Genomic DNA, 26,709 nt, shown 5'->3' with positions numbered 1-26,709 from the left:
CTTTGCATCCTGGTAAATACAATACACAGTTCATGCTTATTTCAAAATGATCTGGAGTTTTTCAACAAAGTTGGTGCAGACATTGCTGTATATCTCTAGACACGTGTTTCTGGGCTGAGCCCTTCAGCAGTAGAGAGCAGCAGTATTAGAGAGCAAAGAAGAATCTTCTGGCGTTGCTGGAAATGCTGACAAGTTCCTCTCAGGTCACGGTACCACTTACAGGCACATTGGTGCATCTCCAAAGCTCATCATCTTGCTCCCTTGAGTCATTGAGCTGACGAGCTTTTGGAGGTGCACCTGTGCGCCAGAGAGAGCTACTGAGACCTGAGAGGACAGTGGCAGTTTTCTCAGCAACCCCAGATGAAATTTGTTTTTATCTCTACTGATGACGATAATATTCAGAATCACATGTGTCTAGAGATTTAAAGCAGTAACCTGCACCAACCTTGGTGAAACACTCCAGCAAAAATCCAAGTAAGTATTTAAAGTGAACTGCATTTACCAAGAGTAAAAAAGGTGAATTGTGCTGGGAGGTGAAGCAGTGTGCTCCCATCCACCTTCAGTTAGGAAGTTAATATTAGTCACTATTAATAGGGCTAAGGAGGTCTTCGAATTTAATGAAATTGTAGACCTCATGTTCACATTCCTCTTCTTTTAATCACAACTTACATTTTCATATTTGTATAAATGGAGGTCCCGCACTCTTTCACAACTGAGTGAAACCTGAACCATGTAATTGATAATATAAGGTTAGTTAACTAAATGGCTGACGCTTGCATGGGTGCCGCACTTCAAATTGCCTGATTAGTTACTGGTAATCTTCATAAATTGGGTTTGAGGCTTTCCTAAACAGAGTTAATACTCAATCAGTGAAGAATTTCCAAAAATATATACATTTTTGCATATTATGTGTTACTAATAATGTTTTAAGCGCTTCACAGCACATATTTTTACGATTGTATGTGCTATAAATAGCAGCTGCCACAATATCTCAATTTAATTTTTCTCAGTGTATAAGCCGTTGAAGGATGAAATGCTAAGATGGCCCAACCAGGATAAAAACATTAATAGACAGCTCATGCCATGTCAGCAGCAAGCATATTAACAAGCTGAGTCCTCTTGTTAGCATTAAAAAGTATTAAACGCAACTAAAGTTTAAAAATTATTTATGACTACAAAAATCAAGTTTACATGTTCCAAATCTGGGTTTTAAAAAATTAAATATAGTTTTATATTTTAATATTTTTAAACGTTGTTTTAATATCCCCTAAAGCTTATTTTGAGGGGCAAGTAGATGAGTTATTTGCTGAACTTCAGATCAGCCAGAGAGATTTAGATTATATAGCGCTTGCTACCCTTGATGGGGTGTTAAATTGTTTTTTCGGAGAAAAGCACGCTACTTCGGAACCCAGAAAGGATTAGTGGTGAATCAGTATAGTGAAACTATGAAAGCAATTTGAGTGGTGGCTATGTTAGTCTGTTATTTGGACTGAAAAAGATAGGGGAGGGATAGAAGGAAAGGATTTACTTTTTTTTAGTTTTTTTTGTTTTGATGCTCATAGGAGAAGGTTTGGGGTTAGTAAAAGGGAGGTGGAGGGGTGAGTAAAAGGGAGGTGGAGTGGGAAGAGGCAGAGGGAGGGTTTAGAAAGGCTTGTTATGGGGATCGAAATAGCAAAAAGAGGTATGAGACGATGCAAGGAGGGAAGGGAAGTAAAGAAGAGTCTCGAAAGGGTTATTTTGCTGTAGATCATCATAGCACACAGGCTGTATAGGTTAGTCTGATCCAGGATCAGGACTTTATGGTAAGGATCGAGGTATGCCAGACACCGGCATATGGGGATTATGGTGACAGTCTTGACTAAGGTGTCAATTGTGGGATTGATTCACTGCAAACTTCCACATAGAAAGGTAATGTAAACGCTGGCTAAACAGGACAACATTACAGTTTAGACACTGTTAACAGTTTGGCTTGACAACCATTGGTCTAGTGCTTGTGTACACAACACCATCTTGGAGACAAGCACAGAAATGCCAACAAGTCTCCCTGTTTTTTAATTGAACGTGATTCTTGATTGGCGAGTCTGTGCGTGGTTGTGCGAAAGGGTGAACGAGTAACTGCGCTAATAAATCAGTGGTTGGATGAATGGCTGAGTCTTTCCTGTATGCCCCGCTTAGGTCAACAAAAGGCTATAGTACCCTAATAAGCTTCAAGGTGCCCGGTGTACTCAGTAGCCTCCCCCACCTCACTTGGAAAAACAACAATGTGTTTTCTTCTTATCCCACATACCCTGCAATGTTAAAGGCAGCCCCTAACCAAGAAACCAAGCTTGTAAAAAAAGGTATGTTATTTCTCTGTATTTTGTGCTCAAAACCGTCATAAAAACATTTAATAAAAGTTCAGGCAGTTCTCCTACAGGATGGAAAGGGCTGTGGCACTAACACGCCCCAGAGTGACAGGTAGCAGCATCAAGGATCACCTTGGGCAGGTATGCTAAGGAAGCTGCACCCAGTGGTCTGACACAACCTGAGGTCAGGGCTTCCGCTGTGCTTCATTTCATTTGTATATGGATATGTGTATGTATGCAATTGTGTGCCCTTTGCAGAAGCATGCGAATGAAAGAAAGCATGCATGCGGTCACACAGATGCACTATCAGAACCTGTCTATGCACAAACATAGCAGGCAGTCCTTAGGCTAATAACACCTAGAGAGGGATCTGGTGTCCAACCGAACTCAAGCTTGGGCACCCCTCATAGTGACCACAGATGTGGTCAGGGACAAAAGCAGTCAGGATCAGATAGCCACTAAACCACAATTATCTGTATGGATTCTGCCAACCAACAATCCATTTAACAATCTTGAATCTTTGGGTTAATCATTTTTATTAGAAATGAGAAAAACCATCAGCGTCTGTCACGCAGGATAGTGTGTGCTAAGTGTTATCCGCTGTACGGAGTGTGGATACAGTTTATGGGATCGACGCAATGTCATTGCAGGGTATTACTATCAGGGCAACAGTTTAGTGGGCGAAACATGATCAGGAAGCTGCAGTTCTATGCAGGATTTTCCCTTTATTATTTTGCGACATGTGTGGAGTGGACATAGGCCGGATTCCCTCTCACAGCTATGTAGAAAGAAAAACTGTAAGAAGCTGTGGTGCTGGAGTGTGAATCTGGAATGTGTTAGGACTGCGCACATAACGAATCTTAAGCAGTGTAGATGGCAGTAACATAACAACCAATGTATCACCCATATATATGTGCCTTCTAAAAGTGGCCGCCAGGGGATCTGTATTTAAAATCCTACCAAACACCTGGTAGGCCATATGCCCTATGCTCAGTTTTCCCTTGGGCAGAAACACCTGACCTTCATTTCTACGAGCAGTCCTTAATGGACACTGTCTGGCAAACACTCATGCCAGGGTTCATTTGCATACTGATGATGCCCTGGGGTTGGGTCACAGGCTGTACCATTTCCTTACTTTTAATTGTCATTTCTCCTCCTAGGTTACATATTTCAAACATCTATGTGGCCAGAGCACAACAAATGGACAGTTATTATTAAAAGTCTTATAGCGTGCATACCTCCCCAAGGGCTTCTCAGCGCTAGGCGATCGAGGTGCAGAGGGTAAATGTGTTGTTGAAGATACTGAGGGAATAGCCATATGTAAAATCCTCAAATATAACACAAAGTAGTGAGGTTCAATTAGAAGTTTAATGTTAAGCACCTCATCCATCACCCACCAAGAAGCAACTGACCATCAAGAACCCTCATACATCAAACATTCTAAGTTCTGAGGAAATCCTATAAACAGGAAGATGTATGAAAACACCACACATCTCCCTTCCAATAACAAAAGTATTTGTATTACAAGGTGCGGAAACAGAAAGATCATATCTCAAAGTCTGACATGACAAAGTAAACAGAATGCAGTAACCATTGGAAATAATCATAACAGTAATTACACTACTTAGTCTTTCAAATGTCTGGGCATATACGTTTTTCGAATACTATGTCTCAGATGAGGTCTGGCAGAGACAGAAGAATGAGCTGTAATATTATAATCAGACTTGTACATAGACTGGATGAACTGCAACCACCTCAAACTCAATCCGGACAAGACGGAGTTAGTCTTGACCGGAGGTGGTTGCAGTCCCTGGTCCCCTTCCCACTGGCCATCTTCACTCGGTGTCCCCCCGCTTCCTGTTCCTAAGGTTAAAACCCTTGGTATCTTTCTTAATTCCTCACTTTCTGTCCACTCACAGGTGAATTCGGTTGTTTCTTCTTGCTTTTTTTCTCTTAGAACTATTAGGAAGATCTCTCGCTTTTTCTCCCTACCCGCCTTAAAGATCATAGTGATGGCCATGGTGCTCTCGCGCCTTGATTATGGTAATATCATCTATAATGGCGCTCCGGCCTATGCCATCCATCGGCTGCAGCTAGTGCAGAACCAGGCTGCCCGCCTGATTCACGGCCTGCCTAAATATCACCGTACCACCCCTTTATTGCAGGCATTGCACTGGCTGCCAGTGAGAGAGCGAGCCTTATTTAAGCTTGGTTGTCTTACCTTCCAGGCTAAAATGGGCACTGCCCCGGAGTTTATCTGCTCCGCTGTTAAACCCTATGTACCGGGCAGAGAGCTCCGCTCTACCCATCAGGCACTCCTCACCACTCACCGGTTTAGGAAGAAAAAGGCGGGTGGAACCAAATTTGCAGTTCTTGCCCCTATGTTTTGGAACTCCCTCCCCGCGGAACTTCGCATGACATCCCTTTACACTGAGTTCCGTAAAGGCCTCAAAACCCTGCTCTTTTCTCGAGCTCACGTTCTTTAGATCCTTCTCGTTCCTGCTGCCTCTCGCAATCTAAAAGCGCCAAGAAACCGCGTGGTATATGTGCGCTATACAAATGTTTTTAAATTCAAAATTAAATTCAAATTCAAATAGAAGAATTGTTCTTGGGAAGAGCAACACGGTTCGAATTCCAAATCTTACCATTTTCTAATTTAACTGAATTCTTAAAACACTTAATGACACGCATGGGAGCAGCATATTTAGACCAAGATAAAACTCCTACAGGACCTTTTACCCGCACCACATCTCCTATCTTAACCACTTTTACCCGCACCACATCTCCTATCTTAACCACGACTTTCTTTGATCATAATTTAACTTATTCTTTAATTGAAGTTTCTCCTCTCTTAATCTCAATGCACCAACACAGTTATCTTTAATACATTTACCCCAAGTCATCCAACCAGGACATAAACTAGTATTAGGAGCCCTGCCTTTGGTGACTACTTACTTATTGAAGTGTGAGGGGAGAAACGATGAGCCAAAATACATTTTTGTAATTCTTCCTTCCAATTCAAAGAATTTACCCTTGAAAGTTGAATATTCTCCTTTATTACTCTGTTGAATCTTTCTACAGTTCCATTTGTTTCTGGATGATAGACTGAACATCTTTTGTGCACAATACCACAGGACAATAAAAAGTCAGACATACTACTAGAGCAGAACTGTGGTCCATTATCAGATAAAATTGTTTTGGGAAATCCTTCTCTCCTAAAAATATCCTGTAAAAAGGAAATTTCACAAGAAGATGTGACATCCGACACCTCAACCCATCTGGAATAAAGATCAATTAAAACAATAAGATAGGGAGTACGATGTTCTCCATTGAGATGTCAATAGCAACATCCTCCCACGGACCATTGGGTAAACTACGACATACCATAGGAGGAGTACGGGAAGTGAGAATTTGATCACTCAGCTTACATTGCAAACACTCTCTCACTTCTCGTTCAATTTCCAAATCCATTCCAGGCCACCAGAACGAAGATCGGCGTCTTTCTTTGGTTTTTACAATTCCTAAATGGCCCTGATGAGCCTCTTCCACCAACCTTTTTCTAACAGAAGAGGGAGGAACTAACTTAGTACCTCTTAACAAGATCTCATTGACAACCGACAATTCCTCAGCAACTAAATGCCAAACTTTAGACAATGAATTATCAAAGGAAGATTTCAACTTAATCATATTCATGACTTTGTTAAGTTCACTATCTTTATGAACCAAAAAGTCTGAAGCCTATGGGAACCTTTTGTAACGTTTCCACTTGCATTCTAACACTCAATCGTCTTCATTCACATTTGTAGCTTACTTGACTAGACTTGCAACAAAAGTGTTACTTCCTGGAGCAATACTTGAGAATGGACTGACAAGAGTTGAGATCATGAACTCGCCTACTTTCTAAATACAACAAACAATCCTATGACAAAACTACAGTCGTCTTTAGGAAATTGCAAGTAATAGATTACTAAATTCTTCCGGATTTGTATACTTTTTAATTACTAGATCATCTCATCCTGTTGAGAGCAACCAATGGTACAGAATGGTCCGACAAATTTGGTGATGCCAAAGGGAGTAAACCTGGATTAGATGGAGTATAATTACCTAAATTTTGAACTAAGGAGCGTCTCTCTTCTACCCAACTTGCGGTAAAGAGACTGACGATTGGGACTTCCAGAAACAACGTGAACTGTGACGAAATACTGCGTTTGCTGCCGGCTGGTATGCTATTGTAGTGGAACCTTTTTGGCAGAAAGGTACATAACAGAGCAGCTGCGGCATTGACGCAGCAATGCAGGCAGAGGCAGATGATTCAGTCTATGAACTGGAACGGTCATTCGATATTTGCTGAATTTTCCTAGAGAGTTGGTATGACATTCAACTGATTTCCTGCTAATTAACTATTCTAGAATCAATTAAAACTCCCTCGGCTGAGGAAGATAGCTGTCTCAATTTTGAACCTCGCAGGGTTTGCAAATGCTTATTAAACCTGATCTGATTTGAAATTAAGCTGTTTGCTAATCCTTTAAAACTTAAACAGTAGTATATTGTGATCAAATATTCTGATGGTTCTGCTTCTTTTATTTGGTTGTGGCAAATTTCAAATTGATTTGATGATCAACTAATTAAGAGTGGGTTTTACATGCGAGATTGCTTTTATCATTGAATGTTAGTGATTATCTATTCCAGATCCTCATATGATAATCGCTTTTCCCCTAAATATTCCAGTCCCTTTCAGCACAGAAAAAGATCCATCGGAGGACCTAGGAGATTTGATATGGTAGCTGAGGTTATTCTGGAACAAGAAAAATTAAACTACATAAAATAATTTATGAGGTCAAATACATTAGCACTATACCAGTTCTTCAGGTAGAGCGTCGGATGGTTTACTGTCTAACAAAATTGGGATATAAGGGGAATGTGTAATAAGGTCACTACAGATTAGCCCAAACCCCAAGTTCAGGATTCTTTGACCGAAAGCCAGTTCGGAAGATGAAGAGACGACAAGACAAGTGGTGTGAGTGTCAATAGGGTTGTGAAATATTGTTGCTTAAATGTGTTACTAATGAGAATTGTTAGAGAAATGTTTTAGTGTTTTAGGTAGAATTGAGTTGTTGTATTAAAGTTATCAGGTCCGAAGTGGCCTAAGAATCCGGAATATACACCTAAGGGTGGTCTCAGTGTGGCATACGGAGTATGTTTATCTGCTGTTTCGAAGGTGCTGTGCGGTAGATGTCATCAGCATTACCACCAGAGAAGGAAACTTTGTGATAGTGTTAAGATTTAAAATCGTTGGGATTTTCCTCAATTCCACGGAGGTTAATCGTAAGGATTTTCTAGGTGAAGTCACGCTGGTCAAGATTTTGCTTAGGTTGGATGAATATATTCTGGTTGTATGGAGAGCTGCAATTTCTTTTAGTGGTGCAGACAAGAATTTACTGGCGTTTAGTGGATTTTTAAGATCGAAGTTTGCAATCAAGCTTTTTCTAAGGGAGGGTCAGTTGCAGCGCGGAGTTACCTTGACATCATAGAGTGTCATGCTGTGATAGGACAGTTGGTGTAGAGCAGCACTGGAGTTGGTTGAGGGTGTCGTAGAGAGCCATGCAGTGATTGGGAGTTAGAGCGATAATCAGGAAGTATATTTCTTCGGAAATACATGTGAAATAATTGTAAAGGGCAATAAAATATTTTGTTCGGAATCATGAACATTTGAGAGAGCTTAAAAACATTGATACATGGAGAAGTGCTTGTACCTACTGGAGAAGAAGTACCAATAGCACCTGAAGGCACACCTGCTTTGTGCATGTCTTTAGAGAAAGGATATCATACATGTATTTTGTTAGATAATTGGATGAAAAATACTGAGAGAGATGGACCTTTAACTTTCCCTCAATATACTAATGTACGAATTCTTGAAAACGTAAGGAGACTGGTGAATGATATTAAGCCACCACCAAGACCTATGCAATTTGAAGCTCTTGAAGCATGGGAACATGAGGCTCATCAAAAAGAAAAGGGGAAATATCAGGGTATATATAAGAATACTTTAAATAAGTATGAAGAGGCTAAGAGGGACTCTGAACGGAGAATATGGATATTATTGTTCCAGTATGAAACAGGAGAGACAGACCGAAGCACCCAATAGAGTTATTATCTAACTCAAAGTAAAGTGTGTGAGACACCGGCTAGCCATCTCGCATTGCACAGCCTGAATAAGACACATAGCCAGGAGAGCATTTAAAAAACAATCATATTCAAATATAGTATAACGTCACAGTCCAAAGGTTGGTTAAAAGCAAGCACTACAATACTACTAATTTGCTTAACGCAACTGCATCTGGGGGCCAGGCACATATCAGAGTATTTGCCATAATTGGTCAAATGCAGCAGCCTGCCATTTCCTGATTTTGTTAAGGAAAAAACAATTGTGAGAACTAAACAGCACTGAATGTGAAAGCTTATTAGGCAACAGAAAAGAAAAAAATTAATCTAATAAATATGCAAAAAGTAAACTACCTGTCCTAAAACTACCACACATAACTTTTCCAACCATACAATACCTTGCTATAAGCAAAGATGCAACTTTCAAAGCAGCAACAGTGAGGGCGCATTAACTAAGCAAACGTGTGTGTATGTTACAAATTAAGTAGTGAGTAGAGGCAGAATATTACTTTACATTGATTGACAAAAGCTTAGTGGGGAACATAAAACTAGATGTCTGCAGATGTGTCAGTGAAGCAAACGCTGAACTAAATGTATTTAGAGAAAAACACTGGTGCACCACCAGGTGAATTGTCTACAGCCAAACCCTCTAAAGCCCACCAAAATACTTAATAGCCACTTGAAAAACTCAATGAGGTGGTGAAGGAAATCAATCCAGTGCACCTGGTTAATAACAGTCAAGCCTCCTTTAACCACACAAGTTTTGTCTTCTCACACAAATCTGCCTATCACAACCATTCTTCTCCTGGTACTGGTGCGCGTCATCCACAGCATTCCAAAACAACACTTTTAGCCAAATATTTGAACTCATGACCTTCAGGATCAATAGTATCACTGAGGAGTTTGCTCGTCAGTTAATATAGCAGATATCTGGAAAAAATCACAATTGTCCCTGGAATATAGATCAAGTGTTAGTTTCCACAGGTTGCTCAGCTACAATTTGGCCAAAGCAACCATGCCACATTAGTGGCACATTGTGCCTTTTTCCAAGTAAGATTAACCAAACTAATGATTGTTACATCATTCATTAGCAGGCAGACCATCCCAGCAGAACATCATTGTCAAGTAAAACAGTCCAAAGCCTACTACTTTTTGAAAAGCTTGATAATACCAGGTCCTGCAACACTCGGACCAAATACGCCCAATAACCCAGGTCCAACAATCAGACAACCAATCGCAGAGACTGGCTGGGAGATTGAAAAAACACAGTTGTGCTGCTAAGAATGTAACAGTTTATAATAAAGCTTTACAGAGATATTAATTATTTTTCTACCATAAAACAAAGAATACAATTATGTCTGGATATGCCTCTCAGATTTTTAAGCTGGAAATGAGTTTGTGGAAGCGAGTTGTATATGCGCACAGACCTACACCCACAATCTTGGCCAACATTGGGATTTGTACTTAAACACTGGGTTTTGAATCCTTTCTATGTGGGAGGCACAGAGCGTCTTACTGGTGAAAAGCATATTGGTCTTTCATCGTGGTATGATGCTCAGTCAGTGGTTGTGTATCAGGGTGAGCTGAGAGGGGCTATTGCTAGGTAGGACAACAGAGGGCACTGAACATCTTTGCTACATGAGGAATTTCTATCATCATGTTTTCATGTCTTGTTTCAAGAAATTAATCTAGGTGATATGTTTAGGTTGTGTGTGGTGTTTATCACGAAGTCTTGGTGTTCAAGTTTGTTTAGGAGGGTGTTGCGTGATGCAAATTCCATTTTTTTTATTCATCTTTATGTAGAATCATGCTGTCGGTTTTCATTTGTTGTCTTTGTAAATCAAGGAGAAGTGATATTGAGATGACCATTGCTCTCATTAGTAACTTCCTTGGTTTCAGCGTCTTCCTTACGATGAGGAGTCTTTAGGTTAGGATAGTAAGCCAGGAGACAGATATGTAACATCTGAGTGTTGGGCACAGGAGCATACCACAATGTCACAATGGCACAGTAGTTTTAAGACATTGCTGAACAATGCCTTGGTTGGGGGGTGCTGAGCCACATGCAGCCTTTTTCTTTATTTTATTGCCATTATTAGTGGGGCTGGTTCTTGAACCTACCAGGGACAGATCTAAATCACCCACAGATAATGCACCATTATCACGTAAGTCACTCAAATTGCATTGATGAAATCTGACTGGTAGATCTTAGGAGAACACATCATGCCGATATAGATGAATACACATATTACTCAGCAACACATCACACCCTATCCTCCATACATTTTTCTTGTTCTACTTGACTGTACTGATGGGGTAGGTGAGCTTGATCAATCATTTACCACCTGTAATATCAGGCAATTTTCCAGTAATGCTGGCGCTTAATGTACCGCCCAGGCCAGATATAGTGAAGCAATGGTGTTTTCGGAGAGATGGTATTCCATGACAAATAGCCATGTCCATCATGGAATACTTCACCAATTAACAAAGGCAAGGTCTCTTCTCGAGCAACATTATGGGGGCCTTTAAGGGGGGGGGATCAATTTCTAAACAAACAAGTGGGAGTCCCCAGTTTCATCAAAACACAGCTCCACAGGCAGGTCCAAGAAATTACATGACTGGAAAATTGCTTTAAGTCCTACCAAAATAGAGGTAATGACATAGAAGGCCACTGAGGAGCTTAACAACCTAGCTGAAAAAGGGAAGGGAAATATTTGGGTACATATGCACAGGCACTGGAGCAGGCAAGCCGTTTGCGAATGTTACTAGTTTACAATACATGCTTCCCAATGCCAAAATACATATTACTGGTCACCTATCCCGATCAATAGAGATCAGAGAGGGGTACTCACTCTCATCCCTGATATTTTCCCTACCATGGAAACGTTGGCATTCAGTCAGGAAGGAACACTGGTGATGCGGATTGATATACAAGGATGGTAACCTTGTTTTATCACTGTATGCAGATGACATCTTGTTATTTATAAATCAATATGCTGAGAATCTCCAGCCAATAATTTGAGAAATAGTGTGCTGTGGTGCATTAACGGGGATTAATATCAACTGTACTAAATCTGAGCTATTTCCAGACAGATCACTGCGATACTGAACATCCACTGAGTTGATGCTCAGACTCAGTGGAATATTTTGGTATAATAATTAAACAGTCTAAAAAATACCGATCCATTCAGATTCTCGACCTGCTATGGATAAACTGGCTAAGAAAGACAAGAAATTAACAAAACTGCCACTCTCACTTGCTGGGCGGATATCCTTGACAAAAATGGTAGTCATGCCGTGTTTTCTATATCAGTAGGTCGCCCCCCTAGCCACCGCGAGGTCCCCCCTGGCTGTGCTGCTGCGCTCTGAGCGCCCTCTCTGCGAGACCTGTGGTGTTGTAACTCTTTCGTTTTTTCCTTTTTCCTTTTTGTAACCTTGTAAACTTGTAACTTGTGCTGGTTAAATCGTCGTTTTCCCCTCATTCCCCTTGCCTTGTAAATTTGTTTTTATTCGTTATCCCCCCTCGTTCCCCCTTTGCCTTCTGTGCCCTCCCGCTTCCCGCCCTCTGCTTCCCGCCGCTGCTCCCTGCGGCCCCGCCCCCCCGCCGTTCCCATTCGCCACCCCACTCCCGCCTCCCAGCTGCTCCTCCCTCCCTCCCTCAGCCCCTCATATGGAGGCCGCTCGGCAGATGTGCAGCGGACACGCGCAACGGGCGCGCTGATTGTGCACCGAAGGCGTGCCAAAGGCAAGCCCGCCTTTGCCCGTCCGTGCCTGGACCGCGCCCAGCGCCAGAACCCCTGGCCCTCGATGTCACCAGCGCACCCGACGAACTTACAACACCGCCACCCTCCACGCACTCAATTGCCGTCCGGAACCCCGCCTGCTACCGAGCCACCCCGAAACGCACCCATGGACCCTTCACCTGCCAAGCCTGCCAATTCACCTGCCTCCGAACCTGCACCGCACCCGCCAAGCCGAGCACCAGCAACAACCACCTCAAGTGCATCCTGCTCAACACCCGCTACGTCCACAGGCACGCCGTCGAACTCTGGAACCTCCTCGACACATCACCAGACGTCACCTTCCTCACAGAAACATGGATGAACGTCTCCTCAGCCCCCGACATCGCCATAGCCATCCTAGACAGCTACAAGATCATCCGGAGGGACCGCAGCAACCAAACCGGAGGAGGCATCGCCATCGTCCACAGAAGCACCATCCACATCACGACCAACTCCGACGACACCCTCACCACCGGCGAGCACCTTCACTTCCAGATACACACCGACCCCAAAACCACCCTCCGAGGCACCCTCATCTACAGACCCCCGGGACCACGAACACAATTCAGCGAAGCCATCGCTGACTTCGTCAGTCCGCACGCCCTCACCTCCACAGACTACATCCTCCTGGTGGACCTCAACTTCCACCTGGAGAACAACAAGGACTGCAACACTACTGCCCTGCTGGACAACCTCGCCAACCTCAGACTCAAGCAACTGGTGAGCACCCCCACCCACTACGCCGGCCACAGGCTCGACCCCATCTTCTCCTCCAGCAAGCACGACTCCTTCAGCCACTCAACCGGACTACACTGGACAGACCACAGCTGCGTCCACTTCAACTTCAGGAGAACCACGACCCACCACCACCCGCAACAGGTTCCCCACAGAAGCTGGAGCAAGATCACCGCCGACCAGCTCACCAACGCCCTCAGCCAGAACCCGCCCACCAACACGACGGAACCCAACGAAGCAGCCCGCAACCCCACACAGTGGCTCATCAACTGCGCCGACGAACTCGCACCACTGAAGAATCCTCCCAGCAGACCCGACAGCAGGAAAGCCTCTTCGTTTACCAACGAACTCAAAAACTCAGAGAAAACCTGCCGCACCCTCGAGAAAGCCTGGCGCCACGACTAGACAGCAGAAAACATTACCGCCCTCAAGAACGCCGCCCGCAAACACCACCACCTGATCCGCACCACCAAGAAGACAACATTCAAAGAACGACTGGACAACAACACCCACAACAGCAAGGAACTCTTCAGCATCGTTAAAGAGCTATCCAACCCCAGCGCCTGCAACAACGACATCACACCCTCGCAAGACCTCTGCGACTCACTCGCCTCGTTTTTCCACCGCAAGATCGCCGACATACACAACAGCTTCGGCACACTGACCATGGACCCAACCACCGAACCAGCGCACCCCACCACCACCCTCTGCACCTGGACCCCGGTCAGCACCGAAGACACCACCCGCCTGATGAACACCATCCACTCCGGTTCCCCCACCGACCCCTGCCCACACCACATTTTCAACAAAGCCGACTCCATCATCGCACCCCAACTCCGGAATATCATCAACAGCTCCTTCGCATCCGCCACCTTCCCGGAGAGTTGGAAACATGCAGAGTTGAGCGCCCTCCTGAAGAAACCCACCGCGGACCCTACGGACCTGAAGAACTTTCGCCCCATCTCGCTCCTCCCCTTTCCAGCCAAAGTCATCGAGAAGACCGTCAACAGACAACTCTCCTCCTTCCTCGAGCCCAACACATCCCTCCACTCCTCTCAATCCGGGTTCCAAGCAAACCACAGCACCGAGACCGCCCTCATCGCAGCCACCGACGACATAAGGTCCCTGCTTGACAACGGGGAAACACCTGCCCTCATCCTCCTGGACCTCTCAGCAGCCTTCGACACCGTATGCCACCGCACCCTGATACAGCGCCTCAGCAACACCGGAATCCAAGGAGCGGCCCTGGAGTGGATCATCTCGTTCCTCGGCAGTAGAACCCAGAGAGTCCGCCTCCCCCCTTCCCAATCCACGGCCACCGAAGTCATCTGTGGCGTTCCGCAAGGTTCCTCACTCAGCCCCACCCTCTTCAACGTCTACATGAGCCCTCTCGCAGCCATCGCACGCCAAAACAACCTCAACATCATCTCCTACGCCGACGACATCCAGCTGATCCTCTCCCTCACCAACGACCCCGCCACCGCTAAAGCCAACCTCCAGGAAGGAATGAAAGACGTCGCGGAATGGATGAAGATTAGCCGTCTGAAACTGAACTCAGACAAGACGGAAGTCATCATCCTTGGACCATCTCCTTCCGCCTGGGACAACTCCTGGTGGCCCCCTGCCGTGGGCACCGCACCCAAGCCAACGGACCACGCACGCAACCTGGGCTTCATCCTGGACTCCTCCCTCACGATGACCAAGCAAGTCAATGCCGTCTCATCATCCTGCTTCAACACCCTGCGCATGCTCCGAAAGATCTTCTGATGGATCCCCACCGAAACCAGGAAGACGGTCACCCAGGCCCTCGTCACCAGCCATCTGCACTACGGGAACACCCTCCACGCCGGAACCACAGCCAAACTCCAGAAAAGACTCCAGCGCATCCAGAACGCCTCAGCACGTCTCATCCTGGACATCCCTCACCACAGCCACATCTCTGCCCACCTGAAAGACCTGCACTGGCTCCCCATCAACAAGAGGATCACGTTCAGACTCCTCACCCACGCACACAAGGCCCTCCACGAAACGGGCCCGAAGTACCTCAACAGCCGCCTCACATTCTACACACCCACCCGCCAGCTCCGATCCGCCAGCCTCGCCCTCGCCTCCGTCCCACGTATCCGCAAATCCACCATCGGAGGAAGATCCTTCTCCTACCTGGCAGCCAAGACATGGAACTCCCTCCCCACTCACCTACGGCTGACCCTGGACCATCTCTCCTTCAGGAAGAAACTCAAGACCTGGCTGTTCGAGCAGTAGCAACCCCCCCGCCCCCAGCGCCTTGAGACCCTAAAGGGTGAGTATCGCGCTAAACAAATTCTGATGATTGATTGATTGATTGATCTGTTTTCGAATATCCCCATCCTGCTTCCAGAAGCCATTTTTTACTAGACTGGTGAGCCATCTACCCACTTAGTTTGGAGTGAGTGGAATCCCCAGAATAAATTGTCCACCCTAATTTTACCATTTGATAATGGAGTAGGAGGGTTTCAGGTCAGGACTTTGAGCTCTTATCACTTGGTGACGCAGGAACACTATGCATTTTATTGCCACTTACCCCTTCCATTGCTACTACACGTAATGGCTGAGACAGAGGCAGAAGCACGAGGCACACTAGCGACATAAGTAGATCAAAGGACTCCACATCCGAGGAGAAATAGTTCTACAGTATTGTGCACAGGCAGAGCGTGAGACTAACTATGCATGCTGGTGTCCATTCCAGTCGTAAACTACCCAGATTGTCCACTGGAAAATCCAGCACTCCCATCCACAATGGAAAGGGTTGTGAAAAATATGCTTTAGAGACATGACTGGACATGTATGTAGCAACTGTTTCAGAACTTGCTGATTCTTACTTTAGAACGATTCACAAACCTAGGCGCTAGAAGCCCGATAGATATCTTTGTACACCACAGACTTCATAATGCAGTAAAAGAAAATTATCCATCCTTCCCTGATGAGTCAATGGAATTGATTCCACTTACTCGGACCAAAAACTTAAACAGGGAGCAAGGTTGGGTCACTAAACTGTAAAGATGGTTTGTAGACAACAGATGTGATGTGACGTGTCTGCAATGGATACATGGGCAACTGATACAGGAGAACAAAGGTCGAAAAAAAATAGACCTATTGTTGTGCACAGACTGCACAAGTGTCCTCCAATTACAGACATCAATCAATACATTGTACGTTTCTACATGGATATTTATAACCCCAGTTCGACTACACAAGATGCACCCAGACGGAGACCACAAGGTGTAAGACCCTGCATGCTGGTTTTAAACACATAGTATGGTATTTGCCATCTGATCTGTGAGTTTTGGAAAGCGACAGTGAAAGAACTCAATAAAATGTAACCTATGTGGTAACATGCACATCATTGGGTGCCCTGTTGGTTGGGCTTTGTAACAGATATACCTAAACCCAGTCACAAGTTTATTGCCCATCTCTTGTTATTAGCTAAAAGGAGAGTCACACTAGGTTGGTGGAAGGCGCACGCCTTGAGAGTGAATGATTGGATGAGAGAAGTTATATGTGCAAATCTACTTCAGAGGTTTATACTACACTTCTCCCTGACAAGCCTAAAGACAATTGAGAAGCATTTCGAACACATTGTAAACAACACTGGCCGGACCTAATGACCAAAGACTTTTGTCTTTAAAGTATTCATTGTGAATAAATGATCAAAGAACTATGAATATGTGGAATTTTGCACCCACTTCGTATTGATGGAACTTTTCTTCCCTTTTGTCAATCACACTTTGCTGCACACGTATATACATCAAAATTCGCGAGTAGTGCTGCTGTTCTTTAAAGACAATTTTAGAAGATGTACACATCAACTCTTTAAGTTATGGGCAATTAATTAATTTCACAGATCCCGAAAGGGGACTGTATTTTTTTATTTTTGTTCTTGGACACGAATAGTCCTGTTAGCACTAGTTTCGTGCTTTCATTAAATGCTCCAACATATTTATCGTTTTTTACCCGAGTCCTACTAATCCCTGCTTTATTTACTACTGAGTATTCTACTCTCGTGAGACTTTACGTTTTCTTGCAATACTTATTTTGTCACCCTTCCCCCGTATCCTCATGAGAACACGCACACCTGTTGCTTAACAACCCTTCTGTTTTGTCTGTCTCTTTCTCGCAGTGGTTGCGTGCTGCTCCACGAGAGATGGAAGAACCTTCTATTTTGGGAAACCTACTGCGATTTGTTCACAATAATTTTTTTCTGATGTACATGTTTTATTAAGTTAAAACAGAATGCAGCCCTGTCCTGTAACTTAATGCGCGGAGTCTGAAGCGTACATGGTTTGGAGTGGCCATATGCTCGGTCTTTCATGTACATTTCCAATACTATGATCAGAGTTATAATCATTCCATCATTAATGAAAATGAAGCTTGAATGATACAGTGAATATCGTCACCAGAATAATGATTTAAATTGTAACGCTACATGTTGAGACTTAGGCATTGATTCTGGAACTCTCATGACGTTTTATCTATAACTGGATGGGGGTCTCTTGTGAGCTACCTAATGCTACATAGTGCCCTTAGTTATGCGGCAGCAGATGAGCTCATCAACTGCCTTAAAATGCCACATACTGGCCCCCTAACTGGGCTGTCTGGGTGCTGTAATACAACATGTATCTACCCTAGTTTCTCCAGTGTCCTCTACACTCTTCAAACAGCTCCTTTCTAGCACCAAGACCCTCAAATAAATGACCAGACCAAAATACCCCTGTCGGACTTGCTGACGTGGATAATAGCAGTTCTGCAAAAACATATCTGTGGTGGTTGCAACAAGAACTAGGAAACGTAAGAACATGAACAAAGTTCCGATATATTACACCATAAACACAGAGATGCATGCTGGTGGTAACACAGTAGGAGGGTAGCTGCAGTCCAATTTAAACCAACATTCTCCCGCAGAGAACAGAACACAACCCCAACATTCTATTCAACAGATTACTACATAGAACGTCACCATATACAAATTTATAGTAAAAGAAAAGAGACTTGCATCGATAACAAGGGTACTTTCACCAATCATAGAGGGGAACAGAAAAAGGGGTCATGAAGCGCAATGTGCACCAAGAAACATGCATATAAAAATCAGATCATCCAAAAAAATCATACATTAAGATAGTGACAGATCATGACCTCGCAGCCAAGGCCTGGAACGACTTCCACCTCCGGCAAACCCCGACAATGCCAAAGTTTAGGAAGGACCCCAAGACCTGGCTCTTCAGATGATCCCAGAACTCAACGAATTCCCCCCCACCCCCTCCAGCGCCTCGAGACCCTCTCTGGTGAGTAGTTGCGCTTTACAAACCCCTGATTGATTGATTGGTGACCAGCCAAGACCTCAAGAATCCAAACCCTGAATGGATCCCAGATCCGATTTATTATAAATCTACATTTATCATTTTCTACTATTAACATTCATAGAGAGATGGTGAAAAATGTAGCCGTGCAATGTCAGGTTTAATTAAAGGTCAGTCTCCAAGTATTATCAACGTATAGTTCAGACTATATCCACATGAAAGGTATATCATCTCAACAACCCTAAATGCTTGCACAAGCTGCAAAGATATGGGTACCCCTCGCCCCTTCAACTCCGCACCAAAAGCATTTCCCATCCAGTCTTAAATTCAGTTTGTACAGGAGATGTGGTGTAATATACAAATCATTCATATATTTGAAATGGCGGACCTTTACCCAAGAAACATTCTGCACACTCTGTGTGAGGGTATTCTTAATTTATTTATATATCACTTTAACCCCCAGAGGTCCACTCTATTTGTCAGCCCTAACTTGAAATAAGTCTGCTTTTCCCTCAATCCCCACCTCAAGAATACTTTTGAAGGCCGAACTTATATTGCCCTTGTGACGAGTGATCACAAGATAGTCAAGAAAATATTTTAGGGAGCAGTTTTCCTTCTCTACTTTCCAGCTTTTTAGAAAACTACGGAGTTGGTGATACCTGAAGAAGCCCAGGGAGACCTGCAGCTTGAAAGCCTCTTCGGATAATAGTGTTGTATCCTCATACAATATTCTAACACAGAGTAGAGCACACAACCCCAACATTCTATTAAACAGATTACTACATGACTTTTCCTTTTTACAAAAATTACACAAGAAAACCTTACATGACAAAAGAAAATATAAACAATCAAGTAATACATAAAATGATACCAACTTGTACTAAAACTGAACTTTAATTTCCAACTATCTTATGAAGGTCCTTATGAGAAAGAACTATAGATGACACAAGTAACATTTACATTTCAAGTATACTGATCATTGAACTTGCGAGGCAATTTTTTCATTCTACGGCTGCTCCTCAGCACAGACTCGGAAGCACTGGACATGGGTACCAGCTTACTTTGCATCACTATCATTTTCAAGTACAACAATTTCCTCATTCTCAATACCTCTTCTGCACCCAACTCTCACTACACGCTTATCGATGTACCATTGTCCACCTTCAATTCTGATACTATTTCCTTTTACCTCTAGTATTTTAACAGGTGGACCAAACCTGGATCTGCCTTTCTTAAAGTGTACAGGTTTGCACCACATCACCAGCTTTAAATAGCAGGGATTTAACCCCAATTCTTTCATCATAACATTTTTCAGTTTCTCCTGTGTGGTTTTCACTTTTGCCCTAATACAGTCATCTGAACAATTAGGTTTTATGCCTTAAACTCACTTGTTCATCCATGCTGGACAAAACCAAGTAGCAGACTTCCTTCCTCATAATAACGCAAAAAGAGAAACCCTTGAAAAAGAGTGTGGGGTGGTGCAATAAAACCACAACATCAATGTGATGCCATTCCCTTCAATGCATCCATTTGCAATTGTCCACTGGATGCATTCGCCCAACACCATGTTTATTCATTCCACTAAACCGTTGGTTTGAAGAGGATAGAGGGAACTCTTTAGAAGTATGATACCACTGGCTTGCAAAAACAAAATGTAGTTCAATAAATATAAATTGTACATCATTGTCTGACACTAACGTATCGGGAAATCCGTCTTTGAGAAAGACAACCCTAAGGATCACGACAACTACTTTGGATGTAACCTCACTCACAAACTTCACCTCTGACCATTTACTGTAATAGTCCATCATGACCAGAGCAAAACGAGACTTGGACGCTAAAGAATTAAATGGACTCACAATGTCTATACCTACTTTCTCCTATGGGAAACACAGAAAATCAATAGGACACAATGGTAGTGTCCTTACTTTTGTAGATTGGACACAGCTTTAAGAAATGATACACTCCTCTACGATTTAATCAATTTCTTTATTTATCGATGGCCACAACAAAGATAATCTAACACGTCGCTTTGCCATCGTAGACCCCAAATGACCATCATGAGCTTTGAGAATAATCTCATTCCTAACAGAAATGGCAGGAACAAATATGTCAGCTCTCAACAAGAATCCATCCTCAACACACTACTCATCCGCCACTTTAATAAAGGACTTCAAATCTGTCTCCAAATTTCTTTCTCTAGGCCAACCTGTCTTGATAAAACCCGTTACAGCACAAAGTGTGGCATCGTTTTTCAATACCAACCGCCAGCCTTCCTAGGTGAATGCACCACTCTGCAGTATATCACCCGATGCATTATTGCCAACCTCTTAATCCTCTTCACTTTCACACTTCGTGGATTCATGAGTACTTAGCGGGGAAACAAGACAGATAATCAGCAGATACATTTTCCCCACCAGAAATATATTTAGCAACAAAATCAAACTGCACAAGTTTTTGGGAAACTCTAGCTATTCTTGGAGTAAGATCTCGAACATTCTTCCTACTGAGAATGTAAATCAAAGGTTTGTCATTAGTTTGAATCATAAATCTCTTACCTCACAAATAATTTCTCAGTTTCATGACTGCCCACCAATAAGCTAAAAATTCCTTTTCGGTAAATGAATATTGTGCTTCAGTAATAGTCAAGACACGAGGCATAACCAATCATAAATACTTCCTCAACTTTCTTCTGTGTAAAACATGCTCCTAACCCAACATTTCTAGCATCCACTGTCAAATCTCAAGGCGAATCAGGATTATAATGCTTAAGTGATATAGGGGAGGTTAACTATTTCTTAACTCATTCAAAAACTTGTTGACAATCTACACTCCATTTGAACGTTTCACCTCTCATTAACATGAGAGAAAGAAGCCTCAATCGCAAGGCATAATCCTGTATGAATCGTGAATAAAAATCACACATACCCAAAAATTATTTTAACTCTAGGATGAACATTAAATCTGGTTTGAAGTCTCTTAAATGTTTCCTGGTGCTCATCCAGCTCTTCACTCTTCACAACCACTAATTCTGGTAAATGTTTCAAAATGGCTCTGCCCTCAAACCCAAACGAGTGAAGCAGCAAATATTTTTTCCATTCAGCACGTAACCCTAATTGCGCTCAAATTTGTCTTGAAGTCACCAAATCATTGTTTCCACTGAATAGGAAGCTCACTCGGAGTTTGCAAAAAAGGGGAGGAGGATTCACAGATTGCAGGGTAGAACAGTGTTTTTTTTGTTGAGTACAATTACTAATGTCACATATGTACAGGAACCAAATGGAAATGGTAATTTAAGAAATGTATACTATATCAATGACTTCAGCATAAAACAACTTCCATACAATGTGTGTCTGTTGAGATGCTAATAACATACATATAACAATAAATTGTTACTTTTTAAACAACAGAGGTGTGAACATCACCGTGTAAGATTAAACTAATAAAAAGTACAATTATTCCCAACACAAATGTTTACACATACGACGCCTCATACCCAACCTAATTAGAAATATCAGCATAAGGATGTGCTGTATCTCCCGTCAATGGTGTGCACATCACTACTGCTTAAGTTCCAAAAGCCAATGGTGTGCACACTATTGTGTATATCTGCTTCGTTTTGTTCACAAGAGAATGTAATTTAATGTCAAATTAATTTAAACTGTTTCTGGTGTGCAGATCACCGTTGACGAATATTAATGACCATGTTTTTCGCCATACACCATAGATAAATCTTTTGCCATACTATAAGAAGAAATGTCAACGCTACCACAATCATGCCTTTCACCAAACACCTTGCAATAACGAATCGCCCCCACTTTGTGGCAACCCCAATCTAAACACGATCAGATTTACTCTCCGAACGTCTCCGCAGCAACCTGCGTTTCACACTCCCATCAGGGTGAAGCACATGAAGGAGGAGTGCCCCTAAAGGCATCAAGTCTATACTGCTTAACAGGAGCATGCTCAGATAAAGAACGGTGTCCAGTGGTGTCATACCTTCTCACTTAGTGCAGAATCAGGCAAGAAGTTGAACACCTCTGTTTCTTTCGCAACATTGAAGAACTTCCCATCTGCCTAAATAAAGTAAACATTACATGCAGACAGCACCCTCCTGCAAAGGCTAGTGAAGATCCATGCGCTCCAGTGCTAGTGAAAACAGGAGAGCAGACAAAGGACACATAGACCAGTCGTCCAATATCGCACCACCCGTACGCACTCGCACCAGTATTGAACACTGGAACCTAGCCACAAAGTTCTAGGCCAAATCCCTTCTAAGGACTTTCATAAAGGAGGCCGAATCCAGGGTGTCAAATGCCTTCTCCAGATCAATCTCAGCCAGGGCGAGTTCGTCCTTACAATCCAAGACCGAGTGTAAGACATGAGTAAGCCTCCTTAAGTTCATGCCTGTGCAACGGCCCAGGATGAACCTGCACTGGTCCTCACATACCAGGTGTTGCATCGTCAATTGCAATATACAAGCCAACACTCTACAGAGATCTTTAGTGTCAGTATTAATCACACAGATCACACCCACTCGTATAGTTGGCGGGAGAGATCCTACCCACCGTGCCTCCTTGAGCACCTTTCCTAAAGTTGAGGTAAAAAAGCTTGATAAAATTCCACAGGGAAGCTATTCCCTTCCTTTGTCTTGCCCTTGGAAAGTGCAAGCAGGGCCTCTGAATTTCTTCCAGGGTGAGATCAACCTCAGGCACCCCTATGCATGTTGTCGGGCCCCAGGGATCCCATGACTGCCACAAATCTGTGGATAGTATCAGGTGCGTCAATGGGGACCTCTCTATACACCTCTTGCAGATGGTCAGTACATACATCACTTACAGCCGCCTGTGTGAGTGCAGGTGTACCATCTGTGTGCTGCAGGCAAAACACTCGTGATTCCTCCACCTCCCTCCGCAATACCCAAGCAAGCAGCCAGCTGGGTTTGTCCCCCACGCAGTGCAGTCCTTGTTGCTGAGTTTTGAGCATATATTTATCCAATCTGTCCTATATGACTCCCTCACGGCGCCGGATGTTCAGCAACTCCTCTTTGGCAGCTGTAGATAACCCCTGCCCTCGCTGAGCAGAAGCCAGCCTTCCCTCTCAGTTACCTTACCGCTTACTTCAGCACCTCCCACTCATTTACCCTTAGGCCCGTGGAAGCACAATTGTCGATCATGTATTTATCAAATGCCTCAAATAAATCCGTCCGACAACTCATCTGTCATAATGTCAGACAGCAGTCTCCAAGTCAGCGGAGGACCACTCCTCCCCCCCTCCAAGTACAGTTTCCAAGCCATGGGACATGATCTGATAAAAATCCACCTAAATATTTAGTAGACACTATTTTGTGCATGTCCATCCCAGAAACTAGAATGCGGTCAAGATAGCTATATGTGCCATGTGTAGAAGAGAAGCAGGAATACTTCCTAGAGTTTGGGTGCATGGCCCTCCCTACAGCTACAAAACCTGCATTAGCCATAACTTCAGTCAGGGAGGCCATCATGTTCAGCTTAGTATGCTGTCTAGGTGGTGTTCTATCCAGCTTATCGCCCAGTACACAACTCAATTCACCAGCCTAGTGCATAGGCTTCCCCACCTACTCTGTCAGGAGGGCCTGCATTTTATAGTAGTAGCTTGCATTGTCAGTTTTGGGTGCATAGGTGTTAAGTATGCAGAGCTCCACGACATTCAGCCCCCAAACAGTACATATTGTCCTTAGATATTCACTTCTGAGTATTGGTTTTTAATGGGGACCCCTGGGGATATCCATACGGACACTCTTCGGGTGTAGCCAAATTGGCCGAGTTCATCTGTCCTCTCCATTTCCTTGAGAGCTTATGTGCTTCCGAATCAGTGAGTTGTTTCTCCTGTATACATGCAACTGCAACTTTGTGGTGTTTCAGGTATGGGAGTACTCAATGTCTCTTTGAACGTCACCGGAGTCCCCAGACACTCCAGGTAAGAAATTGGTAGTCAGTCACCATATCTGAATGCTCATGTATACAGAGAGGTGTCAAAACACCTCAGGGACCTCAATGTCTCTTTGAACATCACCGGAGTCCCCAGACACTCAGGTAAGAAATTGGTAGTCAGTCACCATATCTGAATGCTCATGTATACAGAGAGGTGTCAAAACACCTCAGGGACCAGCAGAGCACTGCAAGTCAGTCAAAGACTCCCCATGTTTACCTAAGGGGGTGGGGGCCAACTTTCGGCTTAGACTTGATTTCCCAATTTACTGGGCAGAATAAGGTGATCAATTGATCACACTTATAATGTAACCATCCCCCTGCTGTACTAATTCTGTCTGCCACAACATCACAGCTAAGGACCACTTATAGTGGTTACTTACTTGTGTTTTATTCGCATCTGGGCCAGTGCCAAGCTTGCCTTAAGACTTTCCTAAAATCTTATTCCTTCCAATCAATTTGAAAACTTCAGTCATCCAGATCACAGAGCCCTCCACAAAACTTGAAGTACCCTCTTCGTTGGCCTTCAAACCAAATGTTGTCAGAAATCATCAGCTGATGATTTAGACCTGTTAAAGGATTATTTTATCTTAAATCGATGAATAAAATTCAGCCTTCCGTGGATGGTAATCTCAGCAAGTATCCTCATAAAAACCACATACATCATCCATGGAGAATTCTAATGGTTACCATGAGTGAATCATATTAATTAGAAAGCGCGAAAGCTCACTGACAAAAGAAAACTCAAGATCTGTTTCCATGAGGTAATGTGCTTTTCTGGGGGAAAATTGTGCACCTGATGAATACCAATTGGGCATACTAATTACTGAGTCCACAAAATGCATAACATTCGGAGTGTTGGACCTCAGAATGGGAGATAATGTGCAAATTGCTAAGATTTTCCCTCATTCCACAGTGTACGACCCATACATTTCTGCTGTTTTCGGTCAGTAAAACCTGGGGGGAAAATGGAGGCAAATATCATTGAGTCAGGAATTTTTACTCAACGTGGAATAAACCTGGGGTGCAAACTCTGACTTGTGCATGAAAAAGGATTAGCCTTATGCCTGGAATTAAGGCCTAAGACAGAGGTCTTGTAGATGAGAATTTCGCCCTACTTGGCTCCAAGCCTTGATTTACCAGTGCCAAAAGAGTTGAAAGAGATTGATAGGAACCTATTTGAGCAGGGGAAAAAAATAATACTGGTCTCTCCCCTAACACCTACACTCATACACTTAGACACTGTAACCTTAGCCAACCCTAAAGGACTGCAACAACAACAAGGTGATGGACGGAATACTTGAATTAATCTTAGCCACTAGCAATTGCTAGGGCCACAGTCCAATCCATCCTTTTTCATCTACTATGCCACTACAGACAATGCCTACACAACAACGGACCCAAATACCTCAAAGTCAGAATCAACTTCCACGTACCCGAAAGAAACCTCCGATCCTCTAACCTTGCACTGGGCGAAACCCCGCGCATCCACAGAGCCAGAGAAGGCGGGAGATCCTTCCCCCACATTGCAGCCAAGACCTGGAACAAGCTACCGGCAGACATCAGACGAGCCCCCTCCCTGAACACCTTCAAGAAGACCCTCAAGACCTGGCTCTTTGGCTACACTGATCTATGGACAACTCCCCCCGCACCCACCTTCAGCACCTTAAGGTCCTCATAGGTGAGTAGCGCGCTTACAATTCCCCTGATTGATTGATTGACAGACAAAGACTCACCTTTTGCAAATCAGTACTGACCTTGCTCCTTATAGGAACAGTCTGTCCTGAACTGCTAATTGAGGCCCCCTCCAGAAGGGACCACAGGCAAATCCAGACCAGTTTCATTCTGCTCGGGGCTAGTCAGTAGGATTTAGCTTGAGTCCTATGGCACAGTGGGCATGGGACCCAAGCATGGGCATACCGGTCACACTTACACTGTCAACTGGAACAACAACAACAAGGTGATGGATGAAATGCTTGAATTAGACAAAAGCTTGCTTTATGCAAAACAATACAGACTCTGTTCCTCATGGGAACAGTCTGTCCTGAGATTCTAGGCGAGGTCCCCTCCAGAAGGGACCGCAAGCAACCCCAAACCGGTTTCGCCTTGCTTGGGACTCATCAGAATAGTGTAGCTGGAATCCTATGGCACAGTGAGCACAGGCTACACTGTTCCTATTTTCATATGGCTGGGTCCAAACTAAGGTGGCATGGTGTGTAAAACAATGGTGGACTGGGATGAGGCCCAAAGTAATTAACAATGGTTGAGATTAATTCAAGCATTCTTTCTATCACTTTTTTGTATACTTCAGTGTGACAGGTATGCCCCCTTGCTCACAGTGCTACTGAAACAAAGCAGCACCAGACTGATGAGCCCCAATGAGGGT

The 26,709-nt window shown here is 43.8% G+C and overlaps 1 protein-coding gene across 4 annotated transcripts in view; it reads right to left on the bottom strand.

Annotated features, from left to right (window-relative positions):
- TECPR2 (tectonin beta-propeller repeat containing 2) overlaps positions 1 to 26,709 on the bottom strand; it is a 512,189-nt gene that overhangs the window by 415,208 nt on the left and 70,272 nt on the right. The gene's annotated exons all lie outside the window — the stretch shown is intronic.

This window comes from Lissotriton helveticus, chromosome 9, assembly GCF_964261635.1.
Source record: "Lissotriton helveticus chromosome 9, aLisHel1.1, whole genome shotgun sequence".
Classification (NCBI taxonomy): domain Eukaryota; kingdom Metazoa; phylum Chordata; class Amphibia; order Caudata; family Salamandridae; genus Lissotriton; species Lissotriton helveticus.
The sequence above is the reverse complement of the archived record's forward strand: the minus strand, read 5'-3'. Positions and strand labels throughout refer to the sequence as shown.